Source organism: Cupressus sempervirens, chromosome 1, assembly GCF_028749045.1.
Source record: "Cupressus sempervirens isolate cs-2001-9-10 chromosome 1, ASM2874904v1, whole genome shotgun sequence".
Taxonomy (NCBI): domain Eukaryota; kingdom Viridiplantae; phylum Streptophyta; class Pinopsida; order Cupressales; family Cupressaceae; genus Cupressus; species Cupressus sempervirens.
The window spans coordinates 199,317,727-199,331,296 of record NC_143118.1 but is presented as its reverse complement, the minus strand read 5'-3'; positions in this window follow the sequence as shown (position 1 = coordinate 199,331,296).

Genomic DNA, 13,570 nt, shown 5'->3' with positions numbered 1-13,570 from the left:
ATATGTCAAGCACAACATGTATAAGATAAGAGCATGCCGAGTCCACAGTGAGTGTCGAGCCACTCATGTGCCGAGTCACTCAAGTACCTAACAGATAGTGTATGTTGGGTGATATAGGAGTCGAGCAAGCAATCAATGTCGAGTTATTCAAATACCGAGTCATAGTATAGAAATCAGTATATGCCAAGCATTAGAGACTTCAGATGTTGAGTAAGACAGTTTTGACATAGTTATTTGTAATGGTACAAACTACTATGTAAACCATTTTTTAGCAGACTTAAAGATTGAATTACGATATTTTGGAGATAAGGACGAATCTTAAGTTGGAATCCCTATGAATTGCATGTAGCCAATCAGGAAAAGGTAAGGTTTAAGCGGAAAAAATGGATGAATCATGACCATTGATTCATAGCTAACCCTAAGTCACCAAAGTCTTCTTAAAGACAAAACCCTAAACTATCTAATGTGCATGGAAGACGTGAAGAGAGAAGCTTACATGCACAAATAGAGCATTCATGGTGGCTAAGGAATTGTAAAGTGAAATTGCATTACAAAATTAGTTAGAAGAGAATAGAGGAAGGGAATAGTATACAAAAGAGAGATATTTGATCAAGAAGGATCAAGAATACATTAGATTAGAGGTGATCCATCATCAAGCAATCAAGTGCTAACCACAGGATCAATGCTGAGTCATTCTAGCAAGTGAATTAGTTAAATCTCTTAACAGAGTAGTCCTAACAAGTTGTATTGAAATCCTTTAACATGGTGCTTACTTAATTGTGAGTTAAAGTCATTTAACAAGGCACACTTCTAATAGGGTGTTGAAATCCTTTAGCAAGGTAAGGCCTAATAGTGTCTATAAGCCTTTAATAGGGCAAACTTTTCACAGGGTAGATTATGTCTCATGATCAAACATTGTAACCTTCATTGGATACACTTTATTGTTGTAATAGTGAAGATTTGTGGGTGTCATCCCCACCCCAGTTTTACCTTCTTATTGGAGGGTTTCTAGATAATCATATCTGGTGTCATATATGTGTGAATGCTTACTTGTTTACATGATTTAGATGTACATCCTTTACATGGTATTTTAGTTTACTTATTGAATATATGAGATGGATGTGTGGTGAATGTTTTATGGGTCAAAGTTAAAAAAACTTATTCACCAGCCCCCCTCAAAAGTTTACCTTTCCTATTGTAATTCCAACAAAAAACACATGACACATCACCATGGTCAGGTATAAAAGATTGTATATGAAACATTATCACAGAACAAACACCCTCAAGCCTCTGGTAAACATCCTGATTGGTCAAAGTACTAGATCAAACCCGAACCCCAACATGAAATACAACACACATATCATCAAAGCTTTAACAAATGTTTTCATAGTTTGTTAGGTTTTCCAAACACAAAGATGTGATATACACCCATAATTTTAGTTTTCATTACCAAAGTATCAAAACTACTAAGGTTTTTGACTTATCAAACAATGTAATAAAATTTCCCCTAACATACAAATGATTATTTAATCAAATCAATAATAAGCTTAAAAATAAATAATCCAATCATACCTTGTTGTTTAAATCACAACTCAATTTCCAAATCTTGTAATAATTAACACTAATTTTTTTTTTTAATATTATTAAAATTAAATAACAACTTAAATTAATATTATAAGTATTATTAATTCATTAATAAATAATATTAACATTATTTATTAATAATAATTATTGATTTAATAATATAGTAAAAGTTATTAATGATTAATAACAATATTTAACATTTAACATATTAATATTTAATATTAAATGAATTTACTGAACAAAATTTAATAATATTAATTTTTTTTTAAAATAAATTAAAATTAATATTTTAGGCCTGTTGGCCCTTATTGCTAATGACAACACTAGCTGCTTAGGCAACCTTGGTTGCCGCAACAGCAATGCTGTTGTTAGCAACTAGCGACCGCAACATAAAGGAGGGGGGTGGATGAGGAGGTCACTGCCCCGATCTCTCCTTTCAATTTTTTTAAAATAAAAAACTAGTGTTCCCCCCCAAAACAAAATCCACGATTTTTCAAAGCAATATAATATGTGATAAAAATTATCATAGTAGAATTATTTACTGTGGTACTTTTTATTATATATATATATATATATATATATATATATATATATATTTATAAAATTTCCTTAATAGCTCTAATAGGAAACTCGAACAATCAATCGAATTTTGCATATCAAATTTTGATCTCTTTTCCAAACCATATTCATATTGAAATTTATCAAATTACAAATCTACTAAATAAGGATTTCAATTCTTCCATTCATTTACAGATGCTTTTGAAAATGAAGAAAAATATAAAAAACACAAACAAGGGTTTCAACTCAAATAAACTCTAAAAACCAATTCCATTCAGACATGGAGAAGACATATATTTTCAATGAAAGAACTATTGCGCAAAACCCACAAGATCCTACCTAGATCTGATGTTAAACAATGGATGCATGGAATTGCAAGCGAATTCTTTTTCTTTCAAAAACCCTCTTCTTTGAAATTGGCTCCTCCAAACCTCTGTGTGGAGAAATGAACTCTGATTTCATAATAAAGAGCTTTTCCCCATATTAGAGCTTCGATTTTGATTTCACATGAAACCTTTTTCCTTTATTATTTTATTATATTTTAATTTCATGTGCAACTTTTTGCAATTTAATTAAAGTAAACTTTATTAAATTAATTCCTTTCTATCTTTGATTAATTTAACCAATAATAATATTTAGAGTTTATTATAAAATGAAACTCCTGAATATATTATTCTTAAATTAAATAAATATGATTACATCAAAATTATAACTTTAATTAAATCTTTTAAATTTAATTTTTTAATTTAATTAATTCCACAATTAATTAAATATAATTAAATATCAATTTTTCTTGATAAATTTTTCATTAAATTATCTTTTGATTTGATTTAATTATAATTGAAAATCACAACAGACCCACAAAACTAAATACGAAAACCCATTTGAAAGACAAAGAACATATTCAAACTTCAAGGTCAAAATCATGAATTCATGTCACTTGACGAATTTGGAAAGCAAGACAACATAGATACTTGCCCTACTTTCTAAGATAATTGGCTTAGGTTTATGATTTAGACTCAAGAATTATGTCCCATCTTTTACCATTGAGATATTGCAATAGGGCACACTCATCCTGACAATTCATGGAATTCAATGCCTGGTACTTGAAATTTGCATAAAATTTGAGCATGTACGTACACATATAATATAAACTAAACAAGCAATGATAGGAAGTGATGCATCATGTAGATCCTAACTAGCAAGTGACTACGACTCCCCCCCTCAACCACATCAAACACATCAAACATAATGTAAAACATACAAGTACACCATACAAATGTAACTATGGGGTAAGTAACCATAGAACTACATATAAATCGCACATCTAACTGTCATCATGAGATAAATGAAATCATTATATGGACATACATGTATCATCATAGAAATAATCCTGAACACATAAAATAACTAAGTAACTCATCACATAAATTAATTGAGTATGAAATAACATCAAATCAAATACGATAACTAAGTATCACTAATCATAAAACATAAACATAAACTAGCCTAAAAGAATCTGGCAATACAACATGAAAAGTCAACTAGGGGTAGGCATTACAAGGCAAATCTAGAAAGCGTTTACATTGAAGGTTGACCAAAAACCAGAGATCAATGTTCTGTTTAATCTTCCAATGGAAATGTCTTAGTGAAACATCAAGACATAAGATAACACACAAAGAAACATATTAGAATATGTATAAACACAACAAGAATACCCCATAGATGAGTAGCTTTTCAAAGAGGAATAATTCAATGAAGACATGTCTGTAGATAGTGAAATCTCTTAACAATACCTTCAAAAATTGCTCACTAGATTCAAGAAAACCATCATTTCAATCACTAGGAAAAACTAAATAACATATCACAAATTTAGAAAACAATATGTTGAGGAAGTCATAGAAAAATTCCATGCATTTGACCATGGTGGTGCCCAAGTAAGGGTTTTAGAAATGAAACAATCAAAAGGCTTTCTTTGAAATGCATAAGATATTTCTTAATGCAAATAAAACCTCATTTGAAATCCACCATACAATCTTAACACGTGGCTCCATCATACCCAAGTGAAATAACACAATTTCTAACTTAAAGTCAACATAGGATAATCATGAGTCAAGAGTCAATCGTGTGCCATAATCACATTTAACCATATAGACTATCGTGTCAATTTTGTGACCCCACTTAAAGTATCACCTTTTTAACAAAGCTTGCATCAAGGACAAAATAATGCCAACAAGAGGCAGATTGTTAGAACCTTAATGTCCAGGATAACACCATTTTTCTTTGGCTACTTGTTCCTTAGTGACCTTAATTAGGAACTCAAGTTTTGTATCTTGCACCCAATGGTGGACAATGTTGCTGCTAACTCCATGCTTGATCTGCAACAAATTTGCATGCTTTCCCAGGGCTTCTTCAAGGATTCACTCAACATCTTTCTCTACTGCTCCTTTTCTCTTCATAACTCACTCCTCTGTGCCTCTTCTCCACGCCATATTTTTTAAATAAAAATGTAAATTTTTATATTAGTTATATTTTGATTAGTGGGAGATATTTTTCTAAAACAAGTCAAATTGTGATATTACTATAAGGATTTAACTATGTAGTTTTTTAGTCAAACTCATTGACTCATGTTTAATGAGTAGTGATTCACAAGAGTCTACCTCTCATGAGAATAAATAGAACTCTTAGCACTCATTAGGTGAAGCACTAGGACTTCCAAGAGATCACCCATCCCAGTACTACTTGAACTCAAACACCCATAATTATATTTTGTTAATTCTGTACTAGTAAAAAATATTCAATCCAAATACTTTGTTATTTTTATCACCTTGTATCTCTTAGATATTTCCCAAAAATAGTTGATCCCACCTCTTCAATCAGATCGGCTTAACATTTCTAAATAACAAAAGTCAAAGGCCCACTATGAATTAAAGTCAAAGACAATGAGAAGCACATAAATATGAGAGAATTAAAATAAGAGATTTATGATATAAAGCTATTTTTATGATATATTTAATCAAACTTACCACCATAAATAAGGTTTACTAGCAATCAATGTTTTTACCATAAACAAAAAAAAAGTCTTTTATTCCATAACATGCACCTATTTTACTTGCTTTATGCACTATTTTAAAAGTGGGAAAGAGATAGTTTTAAAGCCCAAAAGTTTTGCCTTTTCTTATTGAAGTTGTCTTGTTTTGATTGGGCATGCCCTTAAGTTTGGCTGATAAGTTTCGTCAAAATCTCCCCTTCATTTTAACTGTGTTTTTTCCCTACCTTGTACAACTGTGCCACTATTTATGGCTTCTTTTTCTTGATTTGGTTCTAAATCGCTCTCACTTGTTGTTGTGCGCTACATACCATGGAATGAAATTTGGTTTTTAAAACTATTTTTATTTCATTTAAGTGTTAGTTGAAATCCATTAGTTATCACAAAATGTTAGGGAAAGTGTATGGCCACATTTAAGCAATCAAAATGGAAAATTGATATTCATTCAAGCTTATTGTCATTATTAGGGTTTAACCTTGATCTTAGTTTAAGTAAATTAAAAATCAATTTAAACCAAAATAGTTAAAGGAAAACCAATACACGCAACCAACACACGATGAAATTTGCAAAATTCATTATAAAATGTAAATATAGTTACAAAAAATTATTATGGGATGCAATACGACCTTCCTTCTTGATACTTATCTAGGGCTCCTATTGACTATTAAAGAGGTAAGTAATCAATTTTGGAATACTATTCTTGAAAAGATGTTGAATAAGTTGATTGGGTGGAAGGGTAAACCCTTGAGTAGTGTGGGGAAGCTCCAACTTTTGGTGTCTTCCCTTCAAGATATTCCTATTTACTTCCTTTCTTTGTTCAAAATCACTCAATCTATGGCTAAGAAACTAGAGAGAATCCAAAGAAACTTCCTTTGGTCAGGGAAGGAAAAGAACCGATTAAACTTGGTGAGTTGGGATACTGTGTATAAACCTAAGAGTAAAGGAGGATTAGGAATCAAAAAGATTGGTGACTTGATTAATGCTTTCCTTGCTAAAGTTGGATGGAAACTAGTGAAGGATGAGGCTAGCTAGTGTAAGATCCTCAAAGCAAAGTATTTGGGGAATATGAAATATGTCTATTGTATCTAGGATCTAATGATGTACCCGTGGGGTCCAGGATGTGGGTTAATATCATCAAAAATATAAGTCTGCCTAGGGAAGGTGTGAGATTGTTGGTAGGTGAGGATAGTCAAGTTAGATTCTAGGAGGATACTTGGTTGGATGGAAAACCACCGATCCATTCAAAATTTGGTGTCCTTAGGGGTTATCTCTAGTCAATGATGGGAAATAAGGTGATGGATTACATTGGGGCTAGTAAGAGGTGGAGGAAGATACAATTGCCTTTGAGATATTTGGATGCGGGGAGCATGGTGGAGGATCTTGAAGAGCTGTTTAAAGGATCCATAATTCCAGGGGTGGCTCAAGAGGATACTTTTATATGGAAGGTAACTTTGTCAGGGGAATTCTTAGTTGGTTCAACTTATAGGATGATATTTGAGAAGGATATGGTGCCTAATTGTTGGCAAAAGATTTGGCTTAGTCAACAGATTTTGAAAGTCAACATCTTCTGGTGGGTCACCATGCATGGGAAGATTCTAACGATTGACAACCTTAGAAAAAGGGCTTCCAAATACCTAATAGATGTTATCTGTATAAAGAGGAGGAATAAAGCATCCCCCACCTTTTCCTAGATTGTAGCTTTTAGAAAAATATTTGGAGAAGGATTCTCCAAAAGCTGGAGATGGAGTGGGTTTTCCATATAGGGATAGAATAATTTGTTGTGAATTGGCAGAGCCTGTTCCACAACCCCCTACTCATCCAAATGGTGGAATGTGACCTCCCCCCCTCCATGTCTGCTGGGGTATTTGGAAGGAGAGAAATAATAGGGTCTTCAAAAATAATGAAAGAAATGAGGAGATTATAACAAGATTGTTTGTCAAGCTGGTAGTGGATAGCATGCAAAATTGCAAGTGGTAGAAACTGTTGTCACTCCCCATGCTGGGTGAATAGAGGATCATTAGGAACTGGAATCTTAAGGAGGGATTCATGGAGGTAGATAATTCAAAGAAGCCAGAAAGAGCAAGGATGAGATGGTCCCCTCCAAAGGATAGCCAGATTAAACTAAACTTTGATGGAGTTGTGAGAGGGGATGGGTCGACAGGAGGGGGTATGGTAAGAGATAACAATGGTAGAATGTTGTTGGATTATGTTGTAATTTAGGAAAGGCTTCAAATAATATTACGGGGGCTATGGCTCTCCTTTGGGGCCTAAGACTAACAATTAGTGTGGGATGGGAGAATGTGATTATTGAAGGAGACTCGAAGGTTATCATAAACATAATGAAGGGTAATATGAAAGTGGGTTGGGCGATCAAAAGGGTGATTGAAGAAGTGTAGCATTTATTAACATTTTTGAAGCTATATGACCTACAACATATTTAATGGGATTGGAATGCATTGGCAGACATAATGGAGACAATGGGTATGAGGATGCATGGTTTACATTGTTGGTGAGAGATTGGGGCATTTCCAAATGTGGTAATACCTTTGATGAATAAAGACAACCACCCACGACTGGGTCTACGTGGAATGAATATATTGATTATGGTGACAACTTAGTGTTGAGTTGACTAATGAGGCTAGACCACCATAGACAGATGGCAAGAAGTTATGACAAGGGTACTCCTAATAATAAAGACGCGAGGTTCAAGAGGGAAAGAAAATTGAAGTATGATTTGAGTGTACCTTTTATGATTTTCCTTATTATGAATTTGTGCTAGATGTCGAGTAGTAATTCAAATTTCAAATGGCATCAGTTTCTTTTTTTCCTTTTTTCTTTTAAGCAAAGGTGGCAAAGGCACCATATAAATATATATAAATAGAAATATACCAGATTCAAGGGCTCATTAGGGAAAGAATCCAGAAAGAAAACCCCAATTCATAGCCGATACAAAAGAGCAGATCAATATCAATTATATTTACATTAATAAGAAAGATTTCGAGGCAGCAACATAAAGCTCTTTATTTGCATCAATAATGTGTGCTAAATTTGGAAAATCTTTCACATGGATACTTAGTCTTGTGGAATCAAGATCAATGCCATTGGAACCCCATTTTGCTAAAAGATCAGCAATCGAATTTCCTTCTCTATAAGTATGTGAAATGAGGAAAGAATCAAATGAGTCGATCAATTACCCAATTTTAGACATGATATATTTGATTCTCCAATTAATGATTTGTCTCTTGATGCAAGCATTAATGATGAGAGTGGAATCACCTTCAATATGAATCACTTTTAATTCCAAGTTCTTGGCCAAAACCAAACCATAAAGTAATCCAAGTGCCTCTGTTGTATTGTTCGTGCTTGAGGGTAAAGAGAGAGATTTGAATGCAAGAACTTCACCCAAATGGTTTCGTAAACACATGCCACAACCAGCTTTTCCGGGATTGCCTCTCGAAGATCTATCGAAGTTCATTTTAATACAACCATTGGTTGGAGGTAGCCACTTGATTTGAGATCTGTCAACATGGTTGTTTGGAGAAGAGGAGGCCATAAATGGAGGGATAGAAATGTGGTTCCATCTTTTAAGGATGGAGTTATCCCATTGGGTGAAGCTATAGTTGTTGATCTTATCTTTGACGTGAGCATTGACCACTTCCGAAATTGACTTTTCTAAACCCTTAAGGACCAAATCTAAGGAATTGGTAACATTTCTAAATATTCATTTGTTACGTTCCCACCAAATTACCCAAATGACAAGTGTAGGAGAACATTTCCAAATGCAAGCAAAGAAGGATTTAGAGAACAGGATCGACCAAGATTGAAACAATTCCCACAATGTGTATGGTAGGGGCATCGAAAGGTTAAGTTTTTGCATGACAAAATTCCAACATTGTTGGGCAAAAGAACATTGAATAAATAAATGGTCTACATTTTCCACATCTTCACTACATAAGACACATTGAAAAAGCTGCGATATGTTAAGTTTTTGGAGCCTGTTGCTGGTTAAAATTCTTTTTTGAAGTGCAAGCCAAGCAAAGCAACCTGTCTTGGGCAAAACTGTATTATTCCAGCAGAAAGAAAATGCCCGTTGTTTTGTTTCATGCTGCTCCACTAGTTTCAAAGCTCGGTATCCAACTTTAATGGAGTATTTGCCGTTTGGACAAGGGGCCCAAATCAAGACATCATTTTCACTATTCAAGACTATCTTTCTTTCTCTCATGATTTTGAACAAATGTTGTTTGTGACTATAAGAAATTGGTAAAATAAAGGGATCTTTCCAAAAGACTTTACCAGAGAATCTTTTAATAGCCAGGACATAGTCTATCAAAAATTCACCCCAATTGTCTTTGATTATGTGAATAACATCTCTCAAATCATTATCATAAGATAATGAAGTCAAACCATGCCAGGAATCCTCCCAAAATTTCACTGATTCACCATTATGCACCTCCCAGGAGACAAAGTTTGTAATGATATCCCTTGAAGATGAGATAGAGTGGAATAGGGGTAGTGGAAATTGGCACATGGTAATAAGATCGAGAAATGACATGGGTATTCATGACATTAAAGGCATTTATGGGTATTATTTTATGCAACTTCTTTTTTTTGCATGTGTGACTATGATTTTAAAATTTGTCCCTTGCCTAGAATTCTAAAGGGTCTGAGTAGTATTATGAATAATACTGAAATGGGGGAAGATTTGTTGCATATTGAACTATCGATGATTGAGGATAGTGCTCAACAACCCCTTACCTAGCACATGTTAAAGGAGGGGGGACTGGTCCCGTTCATGGAGGTGATGAATGGTTATGATGAGAGTTGTTCGCTTAAATTTGTGAATTCCTAGGAGGACAAAAGGGTGATGGTGAATGGTATCATGTTCCAGGTGTCAGAGGAAGTTATTGCTATGGTGATGAGCCTTGCGTTGAAGGGTAGGAAATGGTAGAAAGTGATGAGGGTTGCGAATGAGGCTAGCTTGAGCTGCTTCTTTCAAGAGGGAGAAGAACCCATTTGCCACTGTGGAGGGTTTCTTAGGGAAAAGCTTCTAGAGCCTTGGAATGAGGTGTGTCTGGTGCTGATGAAGTATCTCACTCTCGAAGGGAGGTCTGGAGTGTGCTATTATTACCATTTTCCCCTCCTAAACCATTTTAGACATTGAGATAGCCTTCCCATTCCTTACTTTTTGTTGCATGAGTTAGTTGAAACTATTTCAAATGTGAAGGAAAAAATGAAAAAGGGTGCTAATTAAACTATCCTTCACTAGGGTTTGATGTTTTTCCTATACTATTTTCACTTGGCCCTGTTATCTCCTAGAATTGTGGAGGTTGATATCCCTGCTCTTCATAACCCCTGCCCTCATCATGTTCCTTTAAGAATTACTAGCCCTAGGGCCCCTACCCCCCAACCCTCTCCTAGTGGGTACCCGAAGGAGAGAAAAGACCCCACCTAGGAAAAAGGTGAAATTGGAGAAAGAGAAGGAGAAGGACTTGGTGGATTTGAAAGAATATGTCAAAGGGAGTAGAAGAAGGTCTGGGAGACTGGCAAAAATGAATGCTAAAAGGAAACTGAGAACCACTACCTCACAGGAGGAGGATGAGTTAGATTCTAATGAAATGCCCCCTAATCAAAGGATGAAATAGAAGATGTTGAATTATAGAGTAGAAAATGAGGATGATATGGATATGAAGGTGGAAATTTTGGATTCCTCTATGTCAGGTTCAAAAGGGGAGGAAAATGAGAGTAAGGAGGTGACTCATGTCTTTGTGTCACTTACGATAAATATGGTGGACCTCACATAGGATTAGTTCCTGGAGACAGTGGATAAGTCCCCCTCTCCTATGATGATGTCCTCGACTTGGGTGATTCCTAAAGAAAAAAATATTTCCGACTCACCAGTTTTGCAGGTAAACAATGTGGACATGGAGAAGGGCAAGTCAAGTGGCAATTTGGAGGAAATTGTGGAGTCTCTAAAATTGGGGGTAAAGGAGTTGAGGGAGAAAATGCAGATCCTGGAGGAAAGGTTTAGTCTTTTGTCAAAGTTCACCATCAAGGTGACCCATGTGGTAGCTACTACCTTGCATTTGAATTTGAATCAGGAGGACTCCAAGTTCCTGTTTGGATTCCTGGCAAAAGACTGGGTGAATATCCTTCTCAAAGGGAAAGCTAATGGAAAGCCTAATTAGTGCCTTGCTCCTTTCTGGTTATGTATTCTTGGTTTTTTGGTGGATCTCGAACTTGGTTAGTTTTAAGGTAATGTTGCCTTTGTTTAAAAACTCTTTACTTTTAAGCAACGTAGTTACATGTTATCTTAGTAGGATGCCTAGTAGTTATTATGCTTTTTTGTATGTTGTTTTTGGCGTGTTAAACTATGTTGTGGGGTGATCTTTTGTGTGGATGGCAATCTACTAGTAGTCTGCCAGATTGTTTTGTAAGGGCCATCCACCTTATTTTGGTTGCTTAATATTTCAAAAACAACAAATTATTATATGATTTTTTTTATAGTTAAATATTGGTAATTGAAAAATAAAAATCTTAACTTCTCTACGATAATGTTTGAAAATAATTTTCTCTTAGTTATCATATAAGGGCTCTAAAGAAAAATATTGCTATTAAGACATTAAACCTCAAAAAAAGTTTATATATACAAAAATATTCTTCCTTTTTTTATGATAGTTTGACATTTTCATTTCAGGTTTTGTCAATAATATTGATTCAATTAAAAATTCAAACTCCTCAAAAAAAATTATAATTTCATATATTTTATTTCAAAAAAATTCCAAATAAATCACAAGAGATGCAAGTGTCATAGTTCCTGCCATATGCATAATGGTTGCATTGTTGTGGGTTGAAAAAATAAAAAGTAGAAATAAGATGGAAAATATAAAATTTAGAGCAGTAAGAAAAAAACTAACAAATGTGCATTGATGAACATGAACTAGTGATCCTATTGCTAGTTAATAGCCAAATGCACAGGGACTTCATGCCCCTAGGCTAGCCATAACATTGTTTGAGTGTTGGCCACTAACATTTATAGGTTCTTTTAAGAAGCTCAGAAGATGACATTGATGGAAGTACATTGCGGTGACAAATGAGCAACGACTTACAAGAAGCAATGAATGGATCATTTATAAAAATAAATGATACAATATGGGATTCCACTTGTGCAATTATTTTGTTGAGCCATGTATATCCAAAAATAATAAATTATTATTTGTACATTAAAGACACATTGAAGAGAGAGTTAAAGAGATATATTCCTCGTAATGGTTAGAGAAGAAGGAAAATGGAGATTTATATACGAAGACAAATTGAAAAGATAGATAATGATAATAGAGATTTATAGATAGAAATGAAGGATACAAAGAGATTTAAAAGAGATAAAATGATATGTTATTATAGGGACAATGAATAGAGATAGTTGGAAAAGAATTTAAAATAATAATTAAGGATTATGTTATTTTAAGAAATATTTAAATAACAATTATAAAATTGAGTTAAATCAATGAAGTATTTGTTTCTACCTTTTCCAATATAAATTCAAATATTAAAAATTAAAATATAATTTGTTGACTACTTGATCCAAACCAACAAAATAGTTAGTAAGTTTGAAGAATAATATTAGTTTTACAAATTTTAAAATGCGAAAAAGAATTAAAACAAGATTGAAAAAAATAGCTAATTAAACATAGTGTGAAAAACTTAGCATTTTACGATTGACAAAAGTAAGGGATAATGTAAAACTAATAAATATATCATTAAAAACTAAATTAATTTTTTTTTGTAACAAAATATATAAATATTTTTAGTAAAAATTTATCAAATCATTATATTCTTAAAAATATAATTTTGTTATTAATTAATTTAATTATAATATAGAATAAAAAAATTAATTTTAAAATTAGAATAAAATAATTTTAAATTATCATGAAGAAAAATTAAGTAAATGTAGTTTTAAATGATATGATAATTAGTTTTTAGTAAGATTTTAAATAAAATTTAACTCAAAAATAACCTAGATTGATATATTTACAATCTTTGGTAAGTAGGAGATAATTTCCACAGCAAGTCAAATTGTGATATTGCTATCAGGGTTTAACTGTGTGATTTGGAGTCAAACTCATTAACTCATGTTTCATGAGTAGTGATTCAACATGAATCCATCTGTCATGAGAATAAATGGAACACTTAGCACTCATTGGATCTAGGCGATGCTCATAGGGGTGAAGCACCGAGACTTCCCAGGAGGTCACCCATCCCAATACTACTCTAGCCTGAGTGTACCTAACTATGAAGTTTCCTCCATCGTTAAACCCGAAGCTTGCAACCCCATTTGCAAAACCTTCACCAAGTGTTGTGCCTTATGAACCATTCATTAGA